Source organism: Mus musculus, chromosome 11, assembly GCF_000001635.26.
Source record: "Mus musculus strain C57BL/6J chromosome 11, GRCm38.p6 C57BL/6J".
NCBI classification, from domain to species: Eukaryota; Metazoa; Chordata; class Mammalia; order Rodentia; family Muridae; genus Mus; species Mus musculus.
In genome coordinates, this window is record NC_000077.6 from 51,896,412 (window position 1) to 51,911,102 (window position 14,691).

General features: G+C 46.4%; 1 long non-coding RNA gene across 4 annotated transcripts; it reads left to right on the top strand.

Moving 5' to 3' along the window:
* Positions 1 to 900: 900 nt before the first annotated feature.
* On the top strand, positions 901 to 13,213 carry Gm39822. 4 transcript variants are annotated; one of them, XR_879835.2, is made up of 3 exons: positions 901 to 1,300; positions 6,716 to 7,243; positions 11,589 to 13,213. It is a non-coding gene; the product is annotated as a predicted gene, 39822 (long non-coding RNA). The 4 variants fall into 4 exon arrangements; XR_879833.2 differs by lacking the exon at positions 901 to 1,300 and adding an exon at positions 1,908 to 2,174; XR_879834.2 differs by lacking the exon at positions 901 to 1,300 and adding an exon at positions 2,402 to 2,685.
* The last annotated feature ends 1,478 nt before the right edge of the window (positions 13,214 to 14,691 follow it).

Below are 14,691 nucleotides of genomic sequence, written 5' to 3' on the forward strand. Positions count from 1 at the left end.
AATGTGCCTGGCTTCCAAGGGCAGCAGAGCCTGCTGCAGGCTCCACCCTCCCCCTCTGGGAGACCGCAGGGTGGTGTTCCAGGCTTTAATTCTTGGTCTGTAAATTGTAGCTGTGAGTAGTGGTGGGAGGGGGGAGCCACCCTGTGTTACCACTGGCTGCTGAGAAGCCCACTCAGGAGTGGTCTTAAGGGACAGACACCGCCCATTCCTGACTCCTGGGCCAGGGAGCCCTAACCCACCTTGAAAGCCAGGATGTGGATCTGGGGATGTGCTTCAGATAGCAGAATGTTTGTGTAGTGTGCACACAGCTCTGGGTTCATCCCCAGCACTACATAAAATGGGGGTAGTGGCACATGCCTGTAGTCTCAACACTTGGGAGGTAGAGGCAGGAAGATCAGGAAATCAGGGTTATCCTTGGCTATATATGAAATCCAGGTCTAGCCTGGGATACTCGAGTCCTTGTTTAAAAAAAAAAATACTGCTTATGTTGGCACATGCCTTTAATTCCAGCACTCAGGTGTCAAAGGCAGGTGGATTTCTATGAGTTGCAGGACAGCCTGGTCTATACAAAGAGTTCTAGGCCAACCAGAGCTAAATAATGAAGCCCTGTCTCAAAAATAAATACTCTAAATAAGTAAATTTATTAAAAATTAAAAACATAAAACAAGCAAACAAGTCAAATAAACAAATGAAAGCCAGGCAGGTCAGGAGCCAAGACACCTTTTACAGAGGTCCCTACCAGGACTTGCATGGGTTCTAAAAACAATAAAACCCAGAGGAAAGTTCATTTCAGCATGCTATGAAAGCCACAGATGGATAGCAATGTCTTCAGCGGCACTCTTTTGGAATGTCATTACAACCCCACATCAAGGGGGGTGGGGAGACAGAGGCGAGGTGGGCATTCAAGTGTCAATAGCCAAACACCTGTGAGGTCTGTGGGGTGGGAGGGGTAGCCACCGCAGCCCCCTAATCCTGGAATATGTCACACTGAGCGTTACTGGGCCAGCCCAGGGTGGAGAGGGTCCACTGGCGGCCATGTTGGGTGAGCCACCGCTGCACTCCGGATGCAGAACAGAGAGCCTGAGAGTCAAAACCGGAACGTCTGTAGGAAAGTGGGCCAGCTACGGACTGGGAGAATTGGCAAGCGGAGCCTGATTGTTAGGGGCTGTGAGTCAGCCTGAGGAGACAATAGGAGCGGAATTCAGAAAAGGGTTTGGCCTGGGATATATATTTGGAAGTTACTCTCTGCCAAATGATGCTTAAAGCCAGGATGCTGGAGGAGGTGATCACGGTGGGCACAGTAGGTAGAGACAAGGTCTCCAAGACTTTGCCTTGGAGAGGAACAGGGGTGGGCAAGGACGGAGCACTAGTTGATGCCGAGGTGGGAGATAGGCCCCTCCCCCTTTATCTTTATTTTTGATACAGAATCTCATTCTGTAGTACAAGCAGGCATGGAAGTCACTATTAGGGCAGGTCTAACTCAAGATCTTCTTGGGTTAGTCTCCCATCCACGACAGAGTTGAAGGTGAAATCTTTTCTTTTTAAAACCTACTTATTTACTTGTTTGTGTGTGTCTGTGTGTGAGTAGGTGGGTGTATACATATGGAGGTCAGAGAACAGCTTGTGGAGCCGGGTCTCTCCATCCACTACACGGGTTCCAGGGATTGAACTGAGACCATCAGGCTTGGCCGCAAGCCCCTTTATCCAGTGAGCCACCTTGCTGACCCAAGATGAACTCTAGTATGTTAAAGAGACAGAGGGAAGGTGAAGTCCAGTGACTGACTGTGGAACTTAAGGATATGGAGAGAGATCCCTTTGATGGCATATTTGGACTAGTGAGGGGTGGGGATGGGGGTCTATGGGAATAAATATGAGACAGGAAGGGAGAAGGGCTTGAAGGAGGCGCAAAGGATCTCCTCCTCCCAGAAGTCTTGTCACAGAGGGGAGAGGAAAGAAGGAAGGTAACTGAGAGCATAAGGTCAGAGGAACTTTTCCCTTCAGAAAGGAAAATCAGAGGCTTTCTGCGTGCTGACGGAAACGATCAGAGAGACAGGGGAGCGTGGTTAGGAGAGGGTGAGCGCTGGTTGGCATGGAGCCCTGGAGAGGCAGGTGGGGTTGGCATCTGGTGCACAGCCGGGTGGAGTGGCACATGCCTGCAATCCCAGAAGGTAGAGGTAAGGAGGAAACTCAGGAGTTCATGGTTAACCTTGGCTTCATAGCAGTTTCAAGGCTAGCCTGAGCTGCGTAAGATCGTGCCTGAACACAGCAGAAGAAAGAAAGAAAGAAAGAAAGAAAGAAAGAAAGAAAGAAAGAAAGAAAGAAAGAAAGAAAGAAGAAACAGGCCTCCCTGCTGGGGGACAAGGGTGGGTGCCGCCTCAGTGGGAGGAAAGGCAGAGCGGATGGGCACAGATGCCGGTGGGTGGGGAGCCGCAGAGCCAGCACAACGTCTGTGCCAAGGGCTTCTATTTTCTTAGCAAAATCGGAAGAGGTTGTCAGCTGAGAGTGAGGTGGAGGAGGAGGTGTGAAGCAGTCGTCTAGGAGAGCGGGTGTGAATAGACTTGAGGGATGGAGCACAGCGGCCGGGCAGTCGTGGTCCTTGGAGTGGGACTGGGGGCTGAGCCTGCAGCTCAAGGGCATGGAGGAGCGAGCATGCCGAGGTTTGGAGTCCTCTAGCTCCACAAAATAGTGAGTGGAGGCTGGTCAGTGAGTGAAGGCTTGTCTTCAGTTCTGGTTGCCTGTGGGACCCGTGTGGGCATAGAGGACTGCATTGATTAGGGCTGTGCCTTTGCCAGATGACAGCACTATAGCAGGATCGATAGATAGGTAATGTTAGGACACAGCCTCCAGGCTGGGACAGGATCGGAGTGGGACACTGGGCAGATGAGAGTCACAGATGTTTGCTCAAATCAGTGGATTTCAGGGTGAAGTGTTGAGTTGGGGAACCAGAGGAGGGTAGGCGGCAGAGAATGGCAGGGCAGTGTCTGAAGTTGAGAGGTGGAAGGCTCACAATGACACACACATAACCATTCCTTGGGAGCCTGGCTATAGGAAGGGAGGCTGAGCTGTTGTAAAGAGTGAAAAGGAGACCAAGGGTGGGGGGTGGGGGGGGGTGGCAGGGATCGAGCTGTTTGTGTACTTGAATGCTGGAATCAAAAATTAAAGGTATGGGGGTACATGTCTTTCATCCTAGCACTCAGCAGTCAGAGGCAGGGGGATCAAACCTCTTTACCATTTTACCAACGAGCTGTTTTATAGCCCCTGCCCCTGCCATCGCTATTTTTTTTTAAATTAATTGTGTATGTGTATGAGTGCAGGTGCTCATGTGTAGGTAGGGAGGTCACAGGACAATTTTCTGAAGATGCTATTCTCACCTTCACCTTGTGTTTGAGGCACAGTCTGTCTTGTTCCCATTGCTAACATGAAGCTGGTGGGCTTGGTTAGAGACTGAGGAATTTCCGGTTTCCGCCTCTCATCTCACCGTGGAATGCTGGGATACAGACGGGCTGTGCGCGCCCCAATGTCATCGGGCTTTTCACATGACCTCCGGGACTAAACATGTGTTGTCATATCAGCAAATGCTTTTATCAGCTGATCCTTCTCGCTGGCCTGTTACTGGTCTCTAAGAAGGAGGATAAACAGGAAGTAATGTAAGAAAACACAGCGAGCTGGACTTGGTGGCATCTGCTGTCATCGCAGCTCTGGGGACGCTGAGGCAGGAGGCTCTCGGGCAAGCTTGGATTTTATAGAGACTATTTTCAAATTAAAAAAAAAAAGACAAAGGCACAAATTTCACAACATACTGGCACCTCTGTGTGTGTGGAGGGGGGGGGGGTGGGAGAACTCGTAATTGAACTTTCCCATGCCTAGATCTGAGGGGCACATGGATTATTCCAGAGAGCCGTTTCCTGTCAGAGCAGAAAATGACGATGACCATCAGAAATAGGGCTGAGAATATGGGAGTGGGGTTCACCTGAGATTCAGAGAGCCACGAGAAAAGGGGCGATGGGAAATGCAGTCTGAGAAGGACAGGGAGTCCCTGGGCTGATAAAGGGCAGGTGTTTGAGTCCCAGGTAAGTATTCATAGAACCAGGACAAAGCTAGAGGAACAGAGGTACGGGACTGGCACTTCATGCCGGTTGAAGGTGGTGTGGGATCTGAAACAGATCTTGCTAAAAGCAGATGTGGCTCTGGCTCCTCCAGATAGAGAATTTATTTATTTGGGGAGATGGAATGAACCCAGAGTCCTACCATTCAGTGCTTCACAGAGCTGATCCTAATACTAGACCACAAATACCACAGTGAGAGAGAAATATCCAGAAGTAGACTTGTACACACAGTACCACATTTGTTTATCTGCATATAGTAAAAGTTTGCCATCAAAATATAGAGATTAAAGAGTGCAGTTTGGGTCTGAGGGACACAATGGGTTAAATGATTAAATAAATCTAGGTTTTCAAAACCTGGTGCAGGTGGATTTAAAAGCTAGCGTTCAGCTGGAGATGCAGCTCAGCTGGTAGAACCCTTGACCTGCACACATAAGCCTTGGGCTGGATTCTCATCACTAAGTAAAATAGGGCGTGGTGCACAGCTGTAATCCCAGTACTCAGGAGGTCGAGGCAGGATCATCAGGAATTCAAGGACATCCTTAACAGCCTAGCAAGTGTGAGGTCAGCCTGGATTATATGAGAGTCTGCTCAAAATCAAAACCAAAAGCTGGAGAGATGTCCCAGCATCCAGAGCGCTTGCTCTTTCAGAGGACCAATATTGAATTCCCAGCATTCATACCCAGTGGCTCACAATGCCAGCTTGCAACTCCAGCTCCAGGGGACCTACCTGGTGCCCTCTTCTGGCTTCTGTGAGCACCCTGCATGCACATGGTGCACATACCTGCAGCTGGCAAAACACTCACACATATAAATAAAAATTTACAAAAATGTGGCACCGCCCTAGAGTCACTCACATGCAGCCCATTGACTCTGAGCAGAAAGTGCTAAACTGCTAAATCAGGGATTGACTGCCAACAAACGATGTCGGGGCTAGTTTCTCAGCTTGAAGCACAATCCATCAGCTCTCTTCCACCACATGAGCTCCGTACCAGTCACCAGCCTCCATTTATGAATCGAAACTATCAATCTTCTTAAAGAAAATTCTAAGAACACAAACTATAACAATTGATAGCTTGGATTTTGTCAATATTAAGACCTGGGCTAGTGCGGAGACTCAGACACCGGCATCAAACCTGGTGACCTGGGTTTAATCCCCAGGACACACATGGCAGGAGGTAACCAAATCCCGTGAGTTGTCCTCTGACCTCCACAGTCCGGGCATGGTGCATGCACCCACCTTACCCACCTGCCCCCTGCCTCGAGAGTAAATAAAAGTACAAATTTCAGGAATTATCCAGGGGACCAGATGCCCTCCTCTGAGCTCCCTGGGCATGCACATGGTACACTCGGGCACAGACATAGACATAAAAAGTGGGGGAAAGGCTTGGGCACAATGACACAAGCCTTTAATCTCAGCATTTAAGAGGCCAAGATAGGTGGATCTCTGAGAGTTCAAAGCTGGTCTGATCTCCATAGTGAGTTTCAAGACAGAGAGAGACTCTGTCTCAAACAAAACAAAAATATACTTTAAAAATTTAAGTTCCGCAGTCTGGAATTAATGATCTCTCTCTCTCTCTCTCTCTCTCTCTCTGTGTGTGTGTGTGTGTGTGTGTGTTTTTCTCTCCTGCTGAGCCATCTCTCCATCCCCTAAAGACAGTCTTTATAAGATTAAGGACGTTTCTTTCCATTTCTGGTTTGGCAAAATACTTTTTAAAATTACTCACCCGTTTAATCCAATCAGTGCTGGATTGTGGCTGGTACTTTCTCTGTCTCCATTGAGATAACCAGCCGAGTTTTCTCTTTCTGTAGTCTGTCCTGATCGATTTACACAGGCTGCTTTTTGAACATTAACCAAACTTTACATTTCTAACGCAAATATGACTTGGTGGTCAGTCCTCCGAGTATCCCTTTATGTCTGGCAAATTCTGTTCATTAAACTTGTTTGGGGGATTTTATAGCTGTGTTCATAAACAAAAATGGCCTTTAAGTCTCCCTTATTGATTTTCAGACTGGAGTCAGGGCCAATGCTAACTCTGTGAGGCGAGTTAAGGATGCAGTCTGTTCCTCAGATGGAAATGGCTAAACTTACAGTTTAATCCTGGGATAGTTTCCCCTTGAATACTCAACATAACCCAAAAGGTAAACCCATCTGAATTTGTAGACTTCTTCCTGGGAAGACTTTTTATTTTAACTTGCTTTGCACCCAATAATGGCCTTGAACTTCTTTTCTTTGTTGTTTTGTTTTGTTTTTTCGAGACAGGGTTTCTCTGGCTGTCCTGGAACTCACTCTGTAGACCAGGCTGGCCTCGAACTCAGAAATCCGCCTGCCTCTGCCTCCTGAGTACTGGGATTAAAAGCATGTGCCACCATGCCAGGCAGCCTTGAGCTTCTGATACTCCTGCCTTCACTCATACCTTGGCTGGGATGCAGACAAGTGCCACCTTGTAACTTATTTTTTTCAAAGCCTACTTTAATGATAGTTTTAAAATGCTTTAACCTCCCTTTGAACCCTCCACCCACCAGAGGTAGTACAAAAGAAAGGATACGGGGGAGGGAAGTGGACCTGTTTAGAAATGGTTCTTTGGAGCAAATTCTATCTGTATTGTCAGGAAATCAGCAGTTCAGCTCGCAGGTCAGCAACAGCAGCCCGATCCAGTCACCAACACTTCACGGATACACCAGCAGTTCACCAACACTTCATGGATACCCGAGCAGGTCAGTTCAATAGTGCCTGGATAGGGGCAGCAGTGGCACGACCTAGCAGGAACAGTCAATCAGGCCTTGGCCCAAACAGCACGAGTCAACAGGGAGGATTTGGATCACCAGGAACTCCAGGAAAAGTTCTCAGCTGTGCCTCTCTCAGCGAAGATGCAAGACCAACAAGCATTGCACAGCTTGCTCTATAAGCAAGCCTAGCCTGATCTCTGTCACCATCCGTGGAGTCCTTTTTACACTCCCTCCAAACATAAAGTGTCCTCCTCGGGTCTTGCCTCAGCATGTGAGTCTGTCTTGGCTGACATCCCTCTGCCAATCGGCCCAAATCTGCAGAAGCAGCAAGAAGCCACAGCACACCACCAGAAGTGTTTTGGTGCGTTTCTCCCTATGGAGTCCTGACAAATGCAGCTCAACTACGCAGTGTAAGTCAGACCTATACATGCATGTTGTTAGAGAAGAGCCCTTCATCACATGTCCTTTCATTTGCTCGCTTTAGCAGACTGTCCTTTTACTTATGTCTGCTTCAGCGAAATGTTCCTTCAGGTGTTTGCCCCAGCAAAACCCCATTGAACACAACTAATTTTCCAAAAAACCCTTAAGTTTCCACTTTACCACCCCACTTGCTTTATGCAGTGATGAGGGGTGAACCCAGGGCCCCATACATGCTAGGCAAAACATCCTACCAACTTACATCTATCAGCAGCGCGTTCCTCTCTTGCCTCTCTCTCTCTTCCTCTCACTCTCCTCTCTCCTCCCTGTCCTTCCCTCCTACCTTTTTCTTATTTTCTTTCTTTCCTTTTTTTCTTTTTTTTCCTTTTTATGACTGAGTCTCATATAGTTCATGCTGGTCTCAAACTTGCTATATAGTTAAGACTGGCTTTGAATTTAAAATAAAAATCTACTTCTTTAGTGCCTTGCACACTTGTCTGGCACAGTGCACATGCCAGAACATGCCTCTAGAAGGCAGAAGACAACGTGTGGGAGAGACGGTGCTCTTCCCACCTTATGGGTCCCAGTGATCAAATCCAGGCTTGGAGGCAAGACATCTTGCAGGCTCTGGCCTTGAGTCTTCCATCTCCTGAAGTTCTTCTCCCACTTTCTCAGACACTGGGATTACACGTGTGCACCACCATACCCCACTACAGATTCATAATTGCTGTTGGAATCTACAGGATTTATAGGTTATTGTGGTTTTCCACATCTTCGTGAGTCATTTGATAATTCATTATTTCTAGGAATTTTCCATTTCATCTATGCCTTTCATAGCTGTTGACATTAAGCTACTCATACCATCCTCTTGGTAACTTGGCTCTGGGCTTTGTTTTACTTACATTGTCTGTGTGGTATGTGTATGTGCATGTTTGCGTGAGTGTGCAGCATTTTTGATAGTGCATGTTGTGTGCATGCATGTGGACGCCAGAGGTCAACACTGGGTATCTTTTTTTTTTTTTTTTTTTTTTTTTGGTTTATTGAGACAGAGTTTCCCTGTGCAGTCCTGGCTGTCCTGGAACTCACTCTGTAGACCGGGCTGACCTCAAACTCAGAAATCTACCTGCCTCTGTCTCCCAAGTGCTGGGATTACATGCATGCACCACCGCTGCCTGGCGGAACACTGGGTATCTTTCTTTCATTTTACACCTTATCTTTTAAGACAAATTCTCTCATTAAACCCAGTGCTTGCTGGCCCAGCGATTGTGTGGCGCTGTGATCCAAGCTCGGTGCTTATTGGCAGGTACTTCATCTACAGAGTCATGTACCCAGCCCCACTGTTGGTATCTTTAAAATGTGCATGGGAACTCTAGCAATGACCCCTTCTTCTTACTCTTCTTTTTCTTCTCTTTCCCCTTCTTCTTCCTTCTTCTCCTCCTCTTCCTCTTCCTTCTCTTCCTCCTCCTCTTCCTCCTTTTCTTCTTCCCCCTCCTTCTCCTCCTTTGAGACAGGATTTTTCTTTGTAGCCCTGACTAACCTAGAACTAGCTCTGTAGACCAGGCTGGCCTTGAACTCAGAGATCTGCCTACCTCTGCTTCCTGCATGCTGTGATTAAAAACATGCACCATTACTGCCTGCCTAGCTATTTATTTTTAATTAATAGCTTCATCAGAGTGTTAATTTAAAGTCTTGCTGGGGTTTGATTTTTTTTTTTTGGTACAGTATTTTTTGTTTTGTTTTCTTAAAGGAAAATTTCACTCTGTAGCCCAGGTTGGCCTGGAACTCAGGATGGAGCTCTGGCTAGCCTTGCTTTGGTCTCCCATGCTGGGATTATCGGCATGAGCCACCACATGCAGTATGAGAGCCACTGTCTTTAACATGCCCAAGATTGTAGGTTCTGTTTTCAGCCCTATTTTTTAAAATTGATGAACAAAACTCATATCTATCTATCTATCTATCTATCTATCTATTATGTTTGGCTTTTATTTAATTTTTTTTCTCTTGAACAGCCAGGCTTGGTGGCTCATGCCTGTATTCACAGAACTTGGGAGGTGGGTGCAGAAAGATTAGGAGTTCAAGGTCATGCTTGGCCATGCAACAAGTTTGAGAGTAGCCTAGACCACAACAGACCCTGTCTCCAAAATACAAAGGCTGAAACTGGAGCTCAGTCACTGCAGTGCCTGCCTCGAATGCACAAAGTCTGGGCTTTGGTCCCCAGCACTGTATAAACTGGGTGCAGTGGTGCAAACCCCAATACCAGCCCTCTCCCCGTGATGGCAGGAGGATGGAAGTTCAAAGTCATTTTTGACTGTTTAGCAGGTTCAAGGCCAGCATGAGCTATGTGAGCTATGTGAGACTGTCTCAAAACAACAACAGCAAAAGCAACAGCAGCAGCAGCAACAGCAACATCAACAAAACCATTTGTCTCATGTTTATTATTTCATTTTTCTAGTTTATTTGAGCAAAACTCCCTGAACTGCATCTTTGGTTTGTGACTTTTAAGCAATGCCAAGTACACGTGTATTGCTGGAGATTTTACTTTCAATGTTAGAACTAAAGGCATGTGCCACCATAGCCCTGCTCAAAAACTCTATTTTCTTGAGTGGATGTGTCCCAACAAGAATTTTCTCTCAACATCATATTCACAGTGTTGCTGATGCTGTAGGAGAAAATTGTAAGTGTACTTAAAGAAGCTGTGTGTGTGTGTGCATATGTGTGTGTGTATGTGTGTGTTGGCGTGCGCGTGTGTGTACATGTGCATGTGTATGTGCGTGTGTGAGAGCGTGCATGTGTGTGTGCTGTTTTTGAATGTCTGCATGTGGGGTCTGAGGGTGAGGGATGCCTGTGTGCTGAGACCAGAGCAGGATGCTGCGCATCCTCTGTCGTCCTACACCTTATTCCCTTGGGAGAGAGTCTCTCACCGAGCCCCGAGCTCTCTCTTTTTCACTTAAGCTGGCAGACAGCAAACCCCAGCAAACTCACTGTCATTGCTCTACCCTGACACCCCAACCCCAGCTCTGAGGCTACAGGCACAGGAGTGGGGCACTCAGAAGAGTGAGCATGGGTGCTGGAGGTCCTCATGCTTCATGCTTTTATCTCTGAGCCACTCAGGAGCCCTTGCCGGTGAATCTTGCCAATGTTGACGTCTCCCCTTTGACCTAATCACTCACTTCTAGGAATCAATCTTAAGGAAATGATTCTTGGGAAATAATGAGTCACTTCTAAGAAACAATTGGAAGGATAGTCATTCAAGCATAATATATAATAATAATAAATTTAGGTGAGTTAGCTGAACAGTAAAACATTATGTTCAATGTAAGACCCCATAGCCATCGGGAAATCACCACGTGATCCTGAATTATGCACAGAGGCCTCAGCGATTATTTAATTCCCCATGAGGAAATAGGAGGTACATATCATAATTTGAAAAATCCCTTAAAATATTTTCAAATCATACTTACACAGCTCTAAATCACAGAGTGGTGTTCATGAAGTATAATCCTTGTAAGAGAAAACCATCTAACAAAATTATTTGGTTTCTTGACTTTTGTAGAGGATTTAAAAAATATTTTACCTTAATTTATTTATTGTGGGGGTGGAGTGGGTGTCTGTTCGTCATGGTACACAGGTGGAGGTCACAGTTCAACTTGCAGGACTGGTTTTCTCCTTCCATGTGGTTATCAGGAATTGAACTCAGAATCAGAGGTTTGGCAGCAAGCCCCTTTACCCACTGAACCATTTCAAGGGCCCTTGTTGATAATATTCATATTGATTTTGCTATGAGACATTGGCCTTTGGTTTCTTCTGTGTGTGTGTGTGTGTGTGTTTTCCTTTTGATCTGGCTTTGATACCAAGGTAGTACTAACCTTTTAGTGTAAGTTTAGTTTTATAAATTTCATGTTAGCAGCGAGTTAATTAGTTGATCTAAGGTCTCTTGTATCCCAGGTTGTCTCTGACCTTGCTGAACATGCAAGGATGACATTGAACGTAACCTCCTGCCTCGGTTTCTCAGTGCTGGGCATCCTGGGTGTTGCTTTATGTGGTTCTGGGGATGCTGTTAGTCACGGAGCTATCTCTCCGTCCCTCCTCACCCCTGTTTTTAAAAATCGAATATAATTATTAATTATTTGAGAAATTTATATGTACTATGTCTTTGAATCATCCCCTGTATATTGGATGAATGATATCCCATTTAGATTGTAAATCAAACATTAAAAGCAAACCAGCACACTGGATCTCTTATGAGGCCAGTTTTAGTGATTATTTTTTGTAGCATAATTATATAAATTTTCCATGTTAACTACACCTTTGTTTCCTTCCTCTCCTCCCCACCCGCAGGGCCTTGTGCTCCTCCCTGAAGTTTCTGAACCTTGGATGGTGGCGTTTGATACCCATGACCCAGTGCAGCCGAGCTCTCCATGTTACTTATTCTTTAACCATTTTTGAGCCTTTGCATTAACCCAGTGCTGGACCCTGCATGCTACAATGCTGAGCGGCTGGCAAGCTGTGCTCACCGGTGCAATCATGGTGTGATGGTTTTGGAGAGCCGTGAGAAGCTGACTTCTGGCACATGTGGCTGCTGCATGTGTCAGGGCACAGCAGCTGAGATTACCTGACCAAGATCAAGCCAGTCCCAGTCCCAGGGTGGGGGAGCAGAAGAGAGGCCCCATCTGTACTGGAAGAACTATCCACAGTTGATGGCTGCCAAAGAAGGAAGAGTTCCCCTCCAGTGGGGACATAGTTGAGAGTAGCCTGTGTGTGATGCCTCCGTGGATGGCCATATACCCATGTATATATAGGCAGCACTAACTGGATTCATCAGGTTAATAATAGCAATAAAAGGGAAAGGACACGGAGTTGGGAAGGAGATGAGTGGGAGCTAGAAGAGGTAGTGGTGGATGGATACAACCAGTACCCACTATACTGTGTGACTGTATGATGCTTTTAAAGAACAGGAAATACTTAGCTGGGTAAGGTGGTACACACTTTTCTTTGATCCCAGCATTCAGGAGTCAGAGGCAAGAGTATCTCTGTGAGTCCAGGCCAGAGAAGGCTACATAGTGGGACTCTGTTTAAAAAATAATTTAAGAGGGCTGCAGAGATAGCTCAGATGTTGTGAGCACTTGCTGTTCTGGCAGAGGACCTGAGTTTGGGTCCCAGCATCCATGTTTGTGCCTCTTACAGTGCATCCAGCTCCAGGGGATGCTGTACCCTCCGGGCCTCTGTGGGTGCCTGCATACACATGTGCACACACACACATATACATAAGTAAAGTATATAAATTTACAAACAGGATTTAATGTTGAGATCACAGTGCTTTCTAAGTCGATTCATGGGTTCATTGCAATCGTATCAAGTTTCAACGTCTCATGCTTTTTATTTCAAAACTGACTCAAAGCTCCAGCAACCAGGCCCATGCAGTCCTGGGCACAAGGCTTAGACACAAAGATCAATGAAATAAGAGGCTCCAGAAAGGATCCCCAGTCAGCTTCTTGCAATGTTGGATCAGAGTTCTCTAGAGAAACAGAACTGATAGTCTAAGTCAAAGGCATGGTCAGGTGTCGCTTCAACCCTTCCCTGGGGGAGCAGAGACCAAGGTGCACCCCTCCTCCTCAGGTCCCAATGAGAGGGGGGCACATAGGTTCATATGTTTGAATACTTGATCCTCATTTGCAGAACTGTTTGGGGAAGGTTAGGAGGTGTGGCCTTGTTAGAGGAGGTGTGTCACAGGGTGGGGTAAGGGTACTTTGAGATTTCAAAAGTCTATTATAACTATTCCCAGTTATCTGGCCCCTGCCTTTCTCTCTATCTGCAACTTTTGGATTGGATGTGAGCTCCAAGCTACGGCTCCAGCAGGGTGCCTGCCCTCCTGTGGTCACGATCCTCCCCCAACCCCCATGATGGTCACAGACTTACCCACCCTCTGAGACTCTATGTCCCCAATAAACTCTTCTAAAAGTTGACCTGGTCCTGTTATTTTTATCCTCACAATAAAAAAGCAACTAAGACAGGTCTCAGTGACAAACTAAGACCTGATTCTCTCAAAGTTCACTCTAGGGAATCAAGGTGTTTTGTGTGCTTCTTTACCAAGCATAGGTGAGGGCTTATTTCCAGGGACGTGGGAACAGGCATGGAAAGACTTTACCCAGGAGGGATGAGGGCTCCCCATAGCCACAGAGATGGAGTCCACTCCCCAAGTCTTCCCTGCCCGTATTCTCTAGTCCCTCACAATTAAGACAGAATTCCATTCAATACATGGCAGGGAGTGTCTAGACACTCAGGTGAGGGTCTTGTGACCCTCCCCAGCCCTCAGTAAACAGTCAACGAGTCCAATTAAGGTAACTAATCCTTTTACTGCTGAACTCACAAGATGGAGGTTACTCGGCTCAAGGATAGTCATGCACAATGACCGACTTACTCAATGCTGCCTGCATGTTGGCTGCACAGAACACAAGGCTGGAGGCCTCAGTGGTCTCAGTTTGGTACTGAAGGCCTTGGATTCCTGCAGAGAACTCAGTCCATTTGGAAAGATAGAGAAGATGGGTCCTGATGTTAGCGAAGGACAGCAGCAGCAACAACAGTGTAGATGCTTTCACCAGCAAAGAGCAAACGTACGCAGGCAATGGCAATGCTGCTTTCCACTCATACTCCTGTATATTTGGGGTGCCACCAACTGAAGGTCCCCACTTTTAGGAGTGTCTCTCTTTCAGTTAGTCCTTCCCGGAAGTACCCTCTCATATCCACCCAGAGGAGAATTTCTTAGCTGATTCCAGATCCAATCAAGGTGACAGTCAAGATTAACCATAATGGTTTTGATGTGATTGCTCTGGTGTTTCCTTTTTAGAATAAGAGGGTTGAAATCTGTTGTTTTATTTATAGGAGCCCACAGTTAAGAGACTTTTAACTTTTAAAGCATTGGAATTTTTGTTCCATATCAACTTGCACATGTGTGTGTACCCATATACATACAAATACACATGGTATTCACACACACACACACACACACACACACACACACACACACACACTGAACCAAACCAAAACAACAAGAAGGGCATCAGGACCTGGAGGGATGGCTCAGTGGTTAAGAACACCAGAAGCTCTTCCATAGAGGACCTAGTTTCAAGTCCCAGCACTCACAAGACAGCTTACAAACATCCATAACTCCAGTTTCAGAGGATCTGACACCTTCTTTTGGCCTCTGAGGGTACCTGGAACACACATGGTGCACAGACAAACATGCAGGCAAAATACTCACACTTAAATAAAATAATTTGAAATTAAAAATGAAGATATAAGACAACCAGAAAATGCTTACAAAGTGTATCTGTGTAAGAGAGTCGTATGGAAGACTAAGCTGGTTGCTTGTATTCATATTCCCAGCATGTGGTAGGCTATGGTAGGATGATGGCCTCAAGTTTGAGGCCAGCTTGGGCTAAAG